We start from the raw sequence: 12786 nt of genomic DNA on the forward strand, positions 1-12786 counted from the left end.
TGTTTACATCAGCTCTACCTGTATAAGCAGAACCTTCCACTGATATTTGTCTGGCCCTACTTACTACCTCCTAAATAGAATATCCAATTTTGGGAAATATGCCAATCATGAAAGCAGGTAACCAATTTTTTTATTTTTTTTATTTTTCATTTTTTATTTAAAAAATTTTTTTTATTATATTATGTTAGTCACCATACAGTACATCCCTGGTTTTTGATGTAAAGTTCGATGATTAGTTGCGTATAACACCCAGTGCACCATGCAATACGTGACCTCCTTAATACTCATCACCAGTCTATCCCATTCCCCCACCCCCCTCCCCTCTGAAGCCCTCAGTTTGTTTCTCAGAGTCCATAGTCTCTCATGCTTCATTCCCCCTTCTGATTACCCCCCCTTTCTTTATCCCTTTCTTCCCCTACCGATCTTCCTAGTTCTTATGTTCCATAGATGAGAGAAATCATATGATAATTGTCTTTCTCTGCTTGACTTATTTCACTTAGCATTATCTCCTCCAGTGTCGTCCATGTTGCAGCAAATATTGAGAACTCATTCTTTCTGATAGCTGAGTAATATTCCATTGTATATATGGACCACATCTTCTTAATCCAGTCATCTGTTGAGGGGCATCTCGGATCCTTCCACGATTTAGCTATTGTGGACAATGCTGCTACGAACATTGGGATGCATATGGCCCTTCTCTTCACTATGTCTGTATCTTTGGGGTAAATACCCAGTAGTGCAATGGCTGGATCATAGGGTAGCTCACTTTTTAACTTTTTAAGGGACCTCCACACTGTTTTCCAGAGTGGCTGTACCAACTTGCATTCCCACCAACAATAAAGGAGGGATCCCCTTTCTCCACATCCTCTCCAGCAATTGTTGTTTCTTGCCTTGTCTATTTTTGCCATTCTAACTGGCATAAGGTCGTATCTCAATGTAGTTTTGATTTGAATTTCCCTGATGGCTAATGATTTTGAACATTTTTTCATGTGTCTGTTAGCCATTTGTATGTCTTCATTGGAAAAGTGTCTGTTCATATCTTCTGCCCATTTTATGATTTGTTTGTTTCTTGCATATTGAGTTTGAGAAGTTCTTTGTAGATCTCGGATACCAGTCTTTTATCTGTACCATCATTCGCAAATATATTCTCCCATTCCTTGGGCTGCCTCTTAGTTTTTTTCACCGTTTCCTTGGCTGTGCAGAAGCTTTTTATCTTGATGAAGTCTCACAAGTTCATTTTTTCTTTTGTTTCTCTTGCCTTTGGAGATGTGTCATGAAAAGGTTGCTTTGGCCGATGTTGTAGAGGGTGCTGCCTATGTTCTCCTCTAGGATTTTGATGGATTCCTGTCTCACATTGAGGTCTTTCATCCATTTGGAGTTTATCTTTGTGTATGGTGTGAGAGAGTGGTCAAGTTTCATTCTTTTGCATGTAGCTGTCCAATTTTCCCAGCACCATTTATTGAAGAGACTGTCTTTTTTCCACCAGATGTTTTTTCTTGCTTTATCAAAGATTAGTTGCCCAAAGAGGGTCCATTTCTGGGTTCTCTATTGTGTTCCATTGGTCTATGTGTCTGTTTTTGTGCCAGTACCATGCTGTCTTTGTGATCACAGCTTTGTAGTACAGCTCGAAATCTGGCATTGTGATGCCCCCAGCTTTGTTTTTCCTTTTCAACAGTTCCTTGGTGATTCGGGGCCTTTTCTGGTTCCATACAAATTTAAGGACTATTTGTTCCAGTTCTTTGAAAAATGTTATCGGTATTTTGATCGGGATAGCATTGAAAGTGTAGATTGCTCTGGGTAGAATGGACATTTTAATTATGTTAATTCTTCCGATCCATGAGCATGGAATATTTTTCCATCTTTTTGTGTCTTCCTCAATGTCTTTCAAGAGTGATTTATAGTTTCTAGAATAGAGATCCTTTACGTCTCTGGTTAAGTTAATTCCAAGGTAACATATGGTTTTTGGTGCTATTGTAAATGGGATGGATTCCCTAATTTCTCTTTCTTCAGTCTCATTATTTGTGTATAGAAATGCAACTGATTTCTGAGCATTGATTTTGTATCCCGGCACATTACTGAATTACTCTATAACTTCTAATTGTTTGCACGTGGATTCTTTTGGGTTTTCCATATAGAGTATCATGTCATCTGTGAAGAGAGACATTTTGACTTCTTCTTTGCCGATTTGGATACCTTTTATCCCTTTTTGTTGTCTGATTGCTGTTGCAAGGACTTCTAGTACTATGTTAAATAATAGTGGCGAGAGTGGGCATCCTTGTCGTGTTCCTGATCTTAAGGGAAAGGCTTCCAGCTTTTCCTCATTGAGAATGATATTTGCTGTAGGCTTTTCATAGATGGTTTTTATGAGATTGAGGAATGTACCCTCTATCCCTACACTCTGAAGGGTTTTAATCAGGAAAGGATGCTGTATTTTGTCAAATGCTTTTTCTGCATCAATTGAGAGGATCATATGGTTCCTGAGTCTTTTCTTGTTGATATGATGTATCACGCTGATCGATTTGTGAATGTTGAACCACGCTTGCATCCCAGGGATGAATCCCACTTGATCATGATGGATAATCCTTTCAATGTACTGTTGGATTTGATTAGCCAGGATCTTGTTGAGGATTTTGGCGTCCATATTCATTAGGGAAATTGGTCTGTAATTCTCCTTTTTGATGAGGTCTTTGACTGGTTTGGGGATCAAGGTAATATTGGCCTCATAGAATGAGTTTGGTAGCTTTCCTTCTGTTTCTATTTTTTGAAATAACTTTAAGAGAATAGGTATTATTTCTTCTTTGAATGTTTCGTAGAATTCCCCAGGAAAACCATCTAGGCCTGGAGTTTTGTTATTTGGAAGGTTGTTTATCACTGACTCAATCTCTTCATAATTAATTGGCCTGTTTAAAAAATCTATTTCTTCCTGTTTCAGTCTTGGTAGTTTATAGGTTTCCAAGAAGTCCTCCATCTCTTCCAGATTGCTTAATTTATTGGCATATAGCTGTTGATAAAAGTTTCTAATAATCTTTCCAATTTCATTGGTGTTGGTTGTGATCTCTCCCTTTTCATTCATAATTTTATTAATTCGGGTCCTTTCTCTATTCTTTTGGATAAGTCTTGCCAGCAGTTTGTCAATTTTATTGATTCTCTCAAAGAACCAGCTTCTAGTTCTGTTGATCTGCTCTACTGTACTCCTGGTTTCTAATTCATTGATTTCTGCTCTAATCTTGGTCAACTGCTTCCTCGTGCATGGATTAGGCCTGTCCCTCTGTTGCTGTTCCAGCTTCTTGAGGTGAGAATATAAAAACTGCATTTTTAGATTTTTCTAATCTTTTGAGTGAGGCTTGGATGGCTATGTATTTCCCCCTTAGGACTGCCTTTGCAGCATCCCATAGGTTTTGGACCATTGTGTTTTCATTCTCGTTCGTCTCCATAAATTGTTTAAGTTGATTTTTGATTTCCTGGTTTATCAAGTCATTCCTGAGCAGGACAGTTCTTAGTCTCCAAGTGTTTGAGTTTCTTCCAAATTTTTCCTTGTGGTTGAGTTCCAATTTCACAGTGTTGTGGTCTGAGAATATGCAGGGAATAATTTCAGTCTTTTGGTATCAGTTGAGACCTGTTTTGTGACCCAGAACATGGTCTATTCTTGAGAATGTTCCATGTGCATTAGAATAGAATGAGTATTCTTTGGTTCTGGGGTGTAGTGTTCTATATATATCTATGAGGTCCAACTCGTCGAGTATGGCATTCAAAGCTCTTGTTTCTTTGCTGATTTCTTGCTTAGGTGATCTGTTTATTGCTGATATTGGAGTGTTGAGGCCTCCTACTATTAGTGTATTTTTATCTATATGTCTCTTTATTGTGGTTAAGAGTTGGCTTGTGTATCTTGCTGCTCCCCTGTTGGGGTCATATATATTTATAATTGTCATATCCACTTGTTGGATACATCCTTTAAGAATAATACAGCGCCCTTCTGCGTCTCTAACTATAGTCTTTAGTTTAAAATCCAACCTGTCTGATATGAGAATTGCTACCCCAGCCTTCTTTTGAGGTCCACTGGCGTGAAAGATGGTACTCCATCCCCTTACTCTCAGTCTGAATGCATCTTTGGGTTCGAAATGAGTCTCTTGTAGACAGCAAATGGATGGGTCATTTCTTTTTATCCAATCTGTAACCCTGTGGCATTTATGGGAGCATTTAAGCCATTCACATTGAGACTGATTATTGAGATGATTTTAATGATGCCATGTTGCCAGTAAAATCTTTGTTTCTATAAATTGTGACTTTCTGTTCTGTATCATTCTTGGGGCCTTTTTACTTTTATAGAACCCCCCTTAATATCTCCTGTAGGGCTGATTTCGTGGTTATGAAATTGGTCAATGACTGGCGATTCTGGAAGGTCTTTATTTCTCCATCCATTCTGAATGACAGCCTTGCTAGATAAAGGATCCTTGGCTGCATTTTTTTCTCTGAAAGAGCTTTAAAAATGCCCCCTCGAGCCTTTCTCTCATTCCAGGTCTGTGTAGACAGGTCTGACGTAATTCTGATTCCTTTGCCTTGGTACGTGAGAAATTTCTTTGCCCTGGCTGCTTTCAATACTGTATTTGGATCTAATATTTGCGAATTGCACTATGACGTGATGTGGTATAGGTTTGTCATGTTGAGGTTGGGAGGGGTCCTGTCTGCCTCTTAGACACAAATGTTTGTTTCCCTTGCTAGATTAGGGAAGTTTTCAGCTACAATTTGTTCAAATATCTCTTCTAGACCTCTGTTTTTCTACACCCCCTTGGGGATGCTGATGATTCTGACATTGGAACGCTTCATTGAGTCAATAATCTCCCGTAACCTACATTCCTGAGCGTGGATTTTTTTGAGTCCAGATTCTATTTTAGCTTTTTCTTCTACTAACCCATCCTCCAATTTGCTGATACATTCTTCTGCCTCATTCACCCTGGCCGTCAGAGCCTCTAGTTTTGACTGCATTTGGCTCCTAGAATTTTTAATTTCTGCCAGATTCGCTCTCATTTCCGCCCTTAGAGATTCTATATTCTCATTAACATTTTTGTTAATACTTTTTTCAAGTCTACACATCATCTTGACCATTGTTACTCTGAATTCCATTTCTGATAATTTGGTTATATCCATATCCATTAGTTCTGTGGCAGAGGCCACAGACTCATTGTCTTTTCTTTGCTGGGGGGGGTTTCTCCTTCCGTCATTCTGATGAGGAGAGGGTGCGGGGTTGTCCAGAGCCCAAATTATTGACCAGGACCCAGGCCGTGCACCCTTGTTTTATAGGGATCTTAGGGATGTGGGCTTCTTGATTTTTCAGCCTGCCTTCTGGGGGTGGGGCCTGCCGCGCCGATACTCAGGCAACCCTGTTTGGGTACAGTCTCCGTGTCCCCTGCGAGGGGGGATGGGGATGGGCACACTGTGAGCTGGTATTTCCAGGCTTTTGTTCTCTGGCGGCTTTCCCTGGTGGTTTGCTGTGCCTCTTCTGAGAGTCAGAGCAGCAGTGGTCAAATCTCAGCCTCTGTCTCAGAACAGAGGGATCGCGGACCATTCTCCACTGATGTTCTGGCCACTTTAACTCCGTTACTGTTGGTGCTGCTCAACCCTGCAGCGTCCCGGGATGTGCGCCCCACACCTGGCATCCCAGCCCTCACTTCCAGGGCCGGCCTGTCTCTGTCCTTTGTGTTTCTAACACTGCCAGCCGCCAGCCACCCCCGCGTGCTCCCAGAGCTCCCAGTCTCAGTCTGGTTCCAGTGAGCACACTGGAGCTCCGGTTTTCAGTCTGGTGGCGCATGTTCCCCGGCTCACAGTCTCAGTCTGCTCTCTCGCGGGTGCTGGTCCGCGAGTCCGCCCGCTCCCCTGTGCAGGTGGCTACCGCTTCCCGGTGCCCTAACGCGACAGCTCCCTCCCCTTTCCATTTATCTTCCGATATCTGTGTGCGGTTTCATGGCTCCCCGCTTCGTACCTCAGTACTCAGCGCTGGAGATATTCATTTGTAGATCCAGATGTATCTTCCTGCATCTCAGGCTGATTCCGTGGATGTTCAGGCTGGTCTGGTACCTATCCAACTCGACTCAGGGGACCGGCTGAAAAAGGGGTCCCCTACTCCTCCGCCATAGTAACTCCCTCCCAGGTAACCAATTTTTTAAGTCAATAGCCTTAATGTCATGTATACTAAGTTATCTGGCCTTTGGCTATTTTAAAGTGCATTAGCTTTATAAGGGGCTCTTTTTTTTCTTTGATACTGAAAAAACTTTTTTTCACTTCATGCTTGTGTTTTGGATAAGTTAGCCTATCTCAGCTAAATGAGAAATACATATATTTTAATAATAATATACATAAATTTATATATATAAAGTTTGGGGATTTTCATAAAATTCTAGCCAAAAACATTGTCATTATACTTTAAAAGAGTGAATATTATGGCATATGAATTATATCTCAATTTTTTAAAAACTGCTTATTACACTATTTAGTGTCCGTGTTCAACATGAGCCACATGACAATAACTTAACAAAAGATCTGGAAACTTTAATTCCTGCTAATTTAAGAATGCAAACATAATGTTAGAATAACCTAGGAAATATATCATGAATTTGTCCCTTAGAATTTTCTCTCTTTTAAATATCAGCTCTCAACTTACCATTGGTTATATGCTAGATCTGCATAATTCCATGCTTGTATTCTTTAAAATGCTGATTTATTATGGTAAGTGCTTGTTATAAGGCAAAGAAGTAAGAGGTGCTATCAACAAGATGGTAGAATAGGAAGCATTAGATTCTTCTTTCCCCACTGAGACACTGACTTAACAATACATAAATTTTTTTGTGAGAAATCCAGAAACCTGTTAAAAAGCTCCTACACCACATGCAAGCACGAAACCAGCTACATTGAAGCCAATAGAAAAAGACATGGCACCCACTTTCCAGAGCTCTGCTCCCTTACGGAAAAAGTTGGAGAATATACCCAACATTCTGGCTTTTTTGGGGGTTGTCCCAGGGACTGATTTCTGTCTGGTCTGTCCCAGAGGGCACACTTCCAATCTCATTTTATGAAGCCGGCATTACCGTGATACCAAATCCAGGCAAAGAAAATAGAACTATGGGCTAATATCCCTTATGAATATAGATGCAAAATCCTCAACAAAATACCAACAAACTAAATCCAATAGCACATTAGAAGAATTATACACCATGACCCAGTAGGATTTATTCCTGGGTTGCAAGGATGGTTCAACACACAAGAATCAATCAATGTGATTCACCACATTAATGCAACAGAGTGAGGGGGACCACACAGTTATCACAATAGATGAAAATAAAAGTATTTGATAAAATCCAACATCCTTTCATGATTAAAAAAAAAAAACACCCAACAAGTTAGGAATAGAGTGAAACTATCTCAACATAATAAAGGCCACATATGACAAGCCCATGTAGTTAGCATCATACTTACTGGTAAAAAACTGAAAGCTTTTCCTCTAAGAGCAGTAACAGGGCAAGAGTACCTCCCCTCACCACTACCATTCAACATAGTACTATAGTCCTAGCTAGGACAATTAGAAAAGAAAAAGAAATAAAAGTCATCAAAATGGGAAATGAAGAAGTAAGATTATCTCTGTTTGTAGATGACATGATTTTATATGTAAAAAACCCTAAAGATTCTACAAAAAAAAAATGTTAGCAATAATAAACAAATTCAGTAAAGTTGCAGGATATACCAAAAACAAAAATCAGCTGTGTTTCTAAATATTAACAATGAGCAATCTGAAAAGGAAATAAAGAAAACAATCCCATTTACAATACCATTAAAATACTTAGGAGTAAACTCAACCAAAGAGGTGAAAAGACTTTTACATTGAAAACTGTAAGACACTGCTGACAGAAATTAAAGATGACACAAATAAATGAAAGACATCCTGTGTTCATGGACTAAAAGGCCTAACATTGTTAAAATATCCATATTTCCAGAAATAATCTACACATTTAATGCAATCTTATCAAAATGTCAATGCCAGTATTTACAGAAATAAAAAAATCCTAAAATTCATATGGAACCACAAAGGTTGCTAAATAGCCAAAACAATCTTGAGAAAGAAGAACAAAGCTGAAAGCCTTACACTTCTTGACTTCAAATTATATTACAACACTACAGTAATCAAAACAGTTTGGTACTGGCATAAAGACAGACATAAAGACCAAAGGAACAGGGTAGAGAGCCCAGAAATAAATCCATGCAAATATGGTCTAATAATTTTCAATTAGAATGCCATGAATACACAATGGGGAAAGAACAGTGTCTTCAACAAATGGTGTTGGGAAAACAGGGAATCCATATGCAAAAAAGAAAAGGGACGCTTATCTTACACCATACACAAAAATCAACTCAAAATAGATCAAAGACTTAAATTTAAGACCTAAAACTGTAAAACTCCTATAGAAAGTATACAGAAAAAGCTTTAAGACATTGGTCTTGACAATGATTTCTTGGATTCAACACTGAAAGCATAGCCAAGAAAAGAAAAATATAGACAAAGGAGGACTACATCATGTTTGACAACTTTTGTGCAGCAAAGAAAAAAAATCAACAAAGTAAAAAAGCATCCTACAGAATGGAAAAAATATCTGCAAACCACATCTTTGATGAGTTAATATCCAAAATATATAAGGTACCCTCTCAACAATAACAAAACAAAACAAAAACCCAATTTAATAATGGGGCAAAGGACTTGAATAGACACTTCTCTAACGAAGGCATACAATTGGCCAATTGGTATATAAAAAGATGGTCGACATCCTTAATCATCAGAAAAATGTAAGACAAAGCCACAAAGAGATATCATCTCATAACTTTTAAGATGGCCATCACTGAAACAACAGAAAACAACAAATGCTGGCAATGATGTGAACAAATTAGAAATTAGAACTCATGCGTAATGCTGAGAATGTAAAATGGTACAGCTGTTATGGAAAACAGTATGGAAGTTCCTCAAAAAATTAAAAATAGAACTACTATGTGATCTGTCAATCCCACTTCTGGGTATTTACCCAAGAGAATTGGAAACAGAATATCTAAGAGACAGAGAAAAAGAGAAACAAAAAGACACAGAGGCAGCAGAGATAATATTCTATTGCAGAAGGGTGGGGGGACAGTAGTTAAGAACCTTACTTATATTCATACAAGTCATACCATGTGATTTCCACACAGAAAACTGAAGTCTGGCTTTGAATGTACTTTGATGATACCTTCTATTAGATATTTTCAATCTGGAAGAGTTTTGCATAGCTAAACAAAAGAATGACAGAGAAGGATCTGTTTGCAGCCCTCAGATCCTCATAATCCTAGAACATGTACCATGATGAAATTTAAGTAAATTAATAAATTAGCAAATTAATAAATCAGAGGAATTTAACATTGGACTTTGGTTTTTAGAGGGCTATAACTTCATATACGTGCTTATTATTCTGTAAGTAATCATATTTCTAATATGCTTGATATAAACCATATATATATGTTTAAGTTTTCATTGTAATATTACTTTGTGGTGTCTGCCTCCCCTAGCCACAGCTGACTAGCCTAAATGGTAGACATGGTCCCAAGTGGTAGTATATTAAGTTGGCCAGAGATCTATGACTTAAAATAGTCTACCTCAAAAATTTAAGTTAAATATTGAGGAAAATTTGAGTGGATGCCATGAGGTAGAGATGTCTGACAAACTATAGCTCTGTGCAACCCAAAGTTTGAGGGAGCCAGAATTATAAGTCTAAGTGTTTCTGGCGGGTCTCAATTCATGAATAAAAGAGTAAAAATTCAATTTGCCATGTATTTTAAGATACCCTTTAAAACTGGCACAGAGCTATTAAATATACATTTAAGGCATTATATAATATAGACACGTACTTTTCATTCTGCCTTTGAAAATACACATGGTTCCTAACGATACTTAGAAGTCAGAAAATTCCTCTTCTCTCAATCCTATCTTCTTTTAAATATGTAAATCAATATTAGAAATGAATGGTAAAACCTAGCAAAAGGGCTAACATAAACTTTATAGAGTAGCTAGAATTTTTACAAGCAATAATTTTATATAATTATGTAGAAATTGTATTTATTACTGAATCCACCAAAAGGCCATTCTTACCTACCGATGTTTGCTTTACATTTTGCCAAGGTTATGCAAAAACTTACCTCATCTATGACTTACATATAGAACTCATCTCTGCTGAAACTGCTTAATAAGCCAAATTTGTCCCTGGTAACTTTCCCTGTCAATCTCTTGCTACTGTTCTTCCACATCCTTTGTACTTTTCTAATCCTTAAACCATTGCTCTAGGATTATCCTGATATGCTCTCCCTTTAACAAAATGTAGTTATACTGGGTGCAGCCAGATTATGAGTTTAGGCATCTAATAAAAATGAACTTACTTAAAAGGTTAATGAGGAATAACATTTCAAGTGTAAGCCTTTTAGACAATGCCTAGGATTGAAATGATCTAACCTGAAGGACAACTGAGTATAAATTTTAGGCAGCATTTGGGATCCAGAAGCTTTTGGCTTACTCACAACACATAGTGGTAAACATGCAACCTATGCCTAGGTTATTCAATCTTAAGTACTGAAAAGAACAGTAAGCTATTTATTTGAACACAATTTCTCAATTATCTGTGTGTAATATATGGAAACTTTTTCTTTAAGTCAGAACATTTATTAAAGCTGTTGAACATGATTTCAGTGTCACTAGACTTCTAATGATTTTACTGAGGGCTTTCCATGAGCATGAGATGTATAAGCTATACTCAAGAACAGATGTTACAGTTATACCGAAGACTGAAGGCAGCCAAGCACAGAGACAAAGGACACAGACTGTGGGCTTAGCTTTGGTTCAAACCACTGCTACTCACTAGCTGTCTCTTAACCAATTTAAATATCAGGTTCCTCAACCATGAAATGGATGTAATAGTAGAGAATTAAATGAGAAAATACATATTAAGCACTTGTCTAGTATAGTCTAAGTACATAAGAACTCAATATACGTTAGCTATTATTATTAATCAGTAGATAGTCTCCTGAATATGTCTTTGATGTTTACTATTATTAGTGGCTATTATTTTTTAAAACTAAAAAAACAAAATAAAATAATACAGTAATAATTTGACTTAATATGTTTGTTATTTTATTCAAAGTGAAAATGACTTGTTTTTTCTGATTAAAAAATACGTATTAACTGACATTCAAATCATAAAGAAAATTAAAAGAAAAATGGAGAAAAATTAGTGAAATTTATACTTGTCTAGTATAGTCTAAGTACATAAGAACTCAATATACGTTAGCTATTATTATTAATCAGTAGATAGTCTCCTGAATATGTCTTTGATGTTTACTATTATTAGTGGCTATTATTTTTTAAAACTAAAAAAACAAAATAATACAGTAATAATTTGACTTAATATGTTCGTTATTTTATTCAAAGTGAAAATGACTTGTTTTTTCTGATTAAAAAATACGTATTAACTGACATTCAAATCATAAAGAAAATTAAAAGAAAAATGGAGAAAAATTAGTGAAATTTATACATGCCAAGATATACATTGTTATTACTTCAATGATACTTCTTTTTTTCCAAAAGCAGGACTAATCTACTAACTGTGTCTTTCTGTTTTTGAAATATAATTGTAGAGCTCTTGTTTCATGACTACTATTCATAAACTAGCCATAACAATGGAAAGGTAGGTCTCTTGAGAAGCAGAGAGAGTAGAGGTAAAATGTCTGGCACCATCCTGCCTGTGTCCAAATGGCAACTTTACCACTTACTAGACATATCATCTTGGGCAAGTCACTTAGGCTCTGCATCTCAACTTCCTTATCTGTGAAGTGGAGTTGTTAATAAGGATTAAAGGCATTAATGGATAAAGTACTTAAAAGAGTGCCCAGTACATAATAAGTAATACATAAGAGTCAACTATTATTATAAATGGTCATACAAAGGTACTTATGATATGTTGTTATATAAATATAAAGCAGTTCATAAAACCAGTTATGTATAATCTTATTCCATTTGTATAAAAAGAACAAAGTACATATTAACATATCTATTTATATATATAAGCATAAAATGATTGAAAGACTATACATAAAACTGTTAACATGATTATCTCAGGAAGAATTTTCACTGGTTCTATAATGTTGCAATTTTTACGACCCTTATGTAAGAAAAGGGAACTATTAAAAATGCATTTTTTGAAGTGGAGAAAATAAAAAGAGAAAGAAAGTAGAAGAAAATAACAAAACTCCTGGTTTTCAGAAAGATGACAATAGTTATTATTTTTTCCTGCTATCCCAGGAAAAGAGAGTTTAGAGCTTATAGAGAACTAAAGTCACTATTAGTGGAAGTAATTTATAGTAATCCTAAAGTATAATTTCCCTTTACTAAAGAGACGTTATTTTCTGTGCTTCCAAGAAAAATATTCAAAAGGAAAAGGAAAACATTCAAGTACGTTTAAAATTGCTAATAAATACACCTAAGGCTATCAAATTTAACAGAAAGGTGGCTGAAGCATAAACTACTAAACAACCATATTTCTCCTTTATTTTATGGGGGCAAGGATGCCACCTCAAGCTTGAAACACCTTTGATGTCCAAACTGTATATGTTCTGCCTAATTTATAGAGGAACAAGGCCTATAAAATTCTAAATTCTAAAGCAAAGTTTCCAAATGTTGTTTAATATTGAATGGCAGCTTTTCTGAGAATGAATACAATGCCTTTTGGCAGATGT

General features: G+C 36.6%; 1 protein-coding gene across 1 annotated transcript in view; it reads right to left on the reverse strand.

Moving 5' to 3' along the window:
- The window catches only part of MSH4 (mutS homolog 4), a 118585-nt gene that overhangs the window by 5290 nt on the left and 100509 nt on the right, over positions 1–12786 (reverse strand). The gene's annotated exons all lie outside the window — the stretch shown is intronic.

This window comes from Ursus arctos, unplaced genomic scaffold (genome assembly GCF_023065955.2).
Source record: "Ursus arctos isolate Adak ecotype North America unplaced genomic scaffold, UrsArc2.0 scaffold_12, whole genome shotgun sequence".
Taxonomy (NCBI): Eukaryota; Metazoa; Chordata; class Mammalia; order Carnivora; family Ursidae; genus Ursus; species Ursus arctos.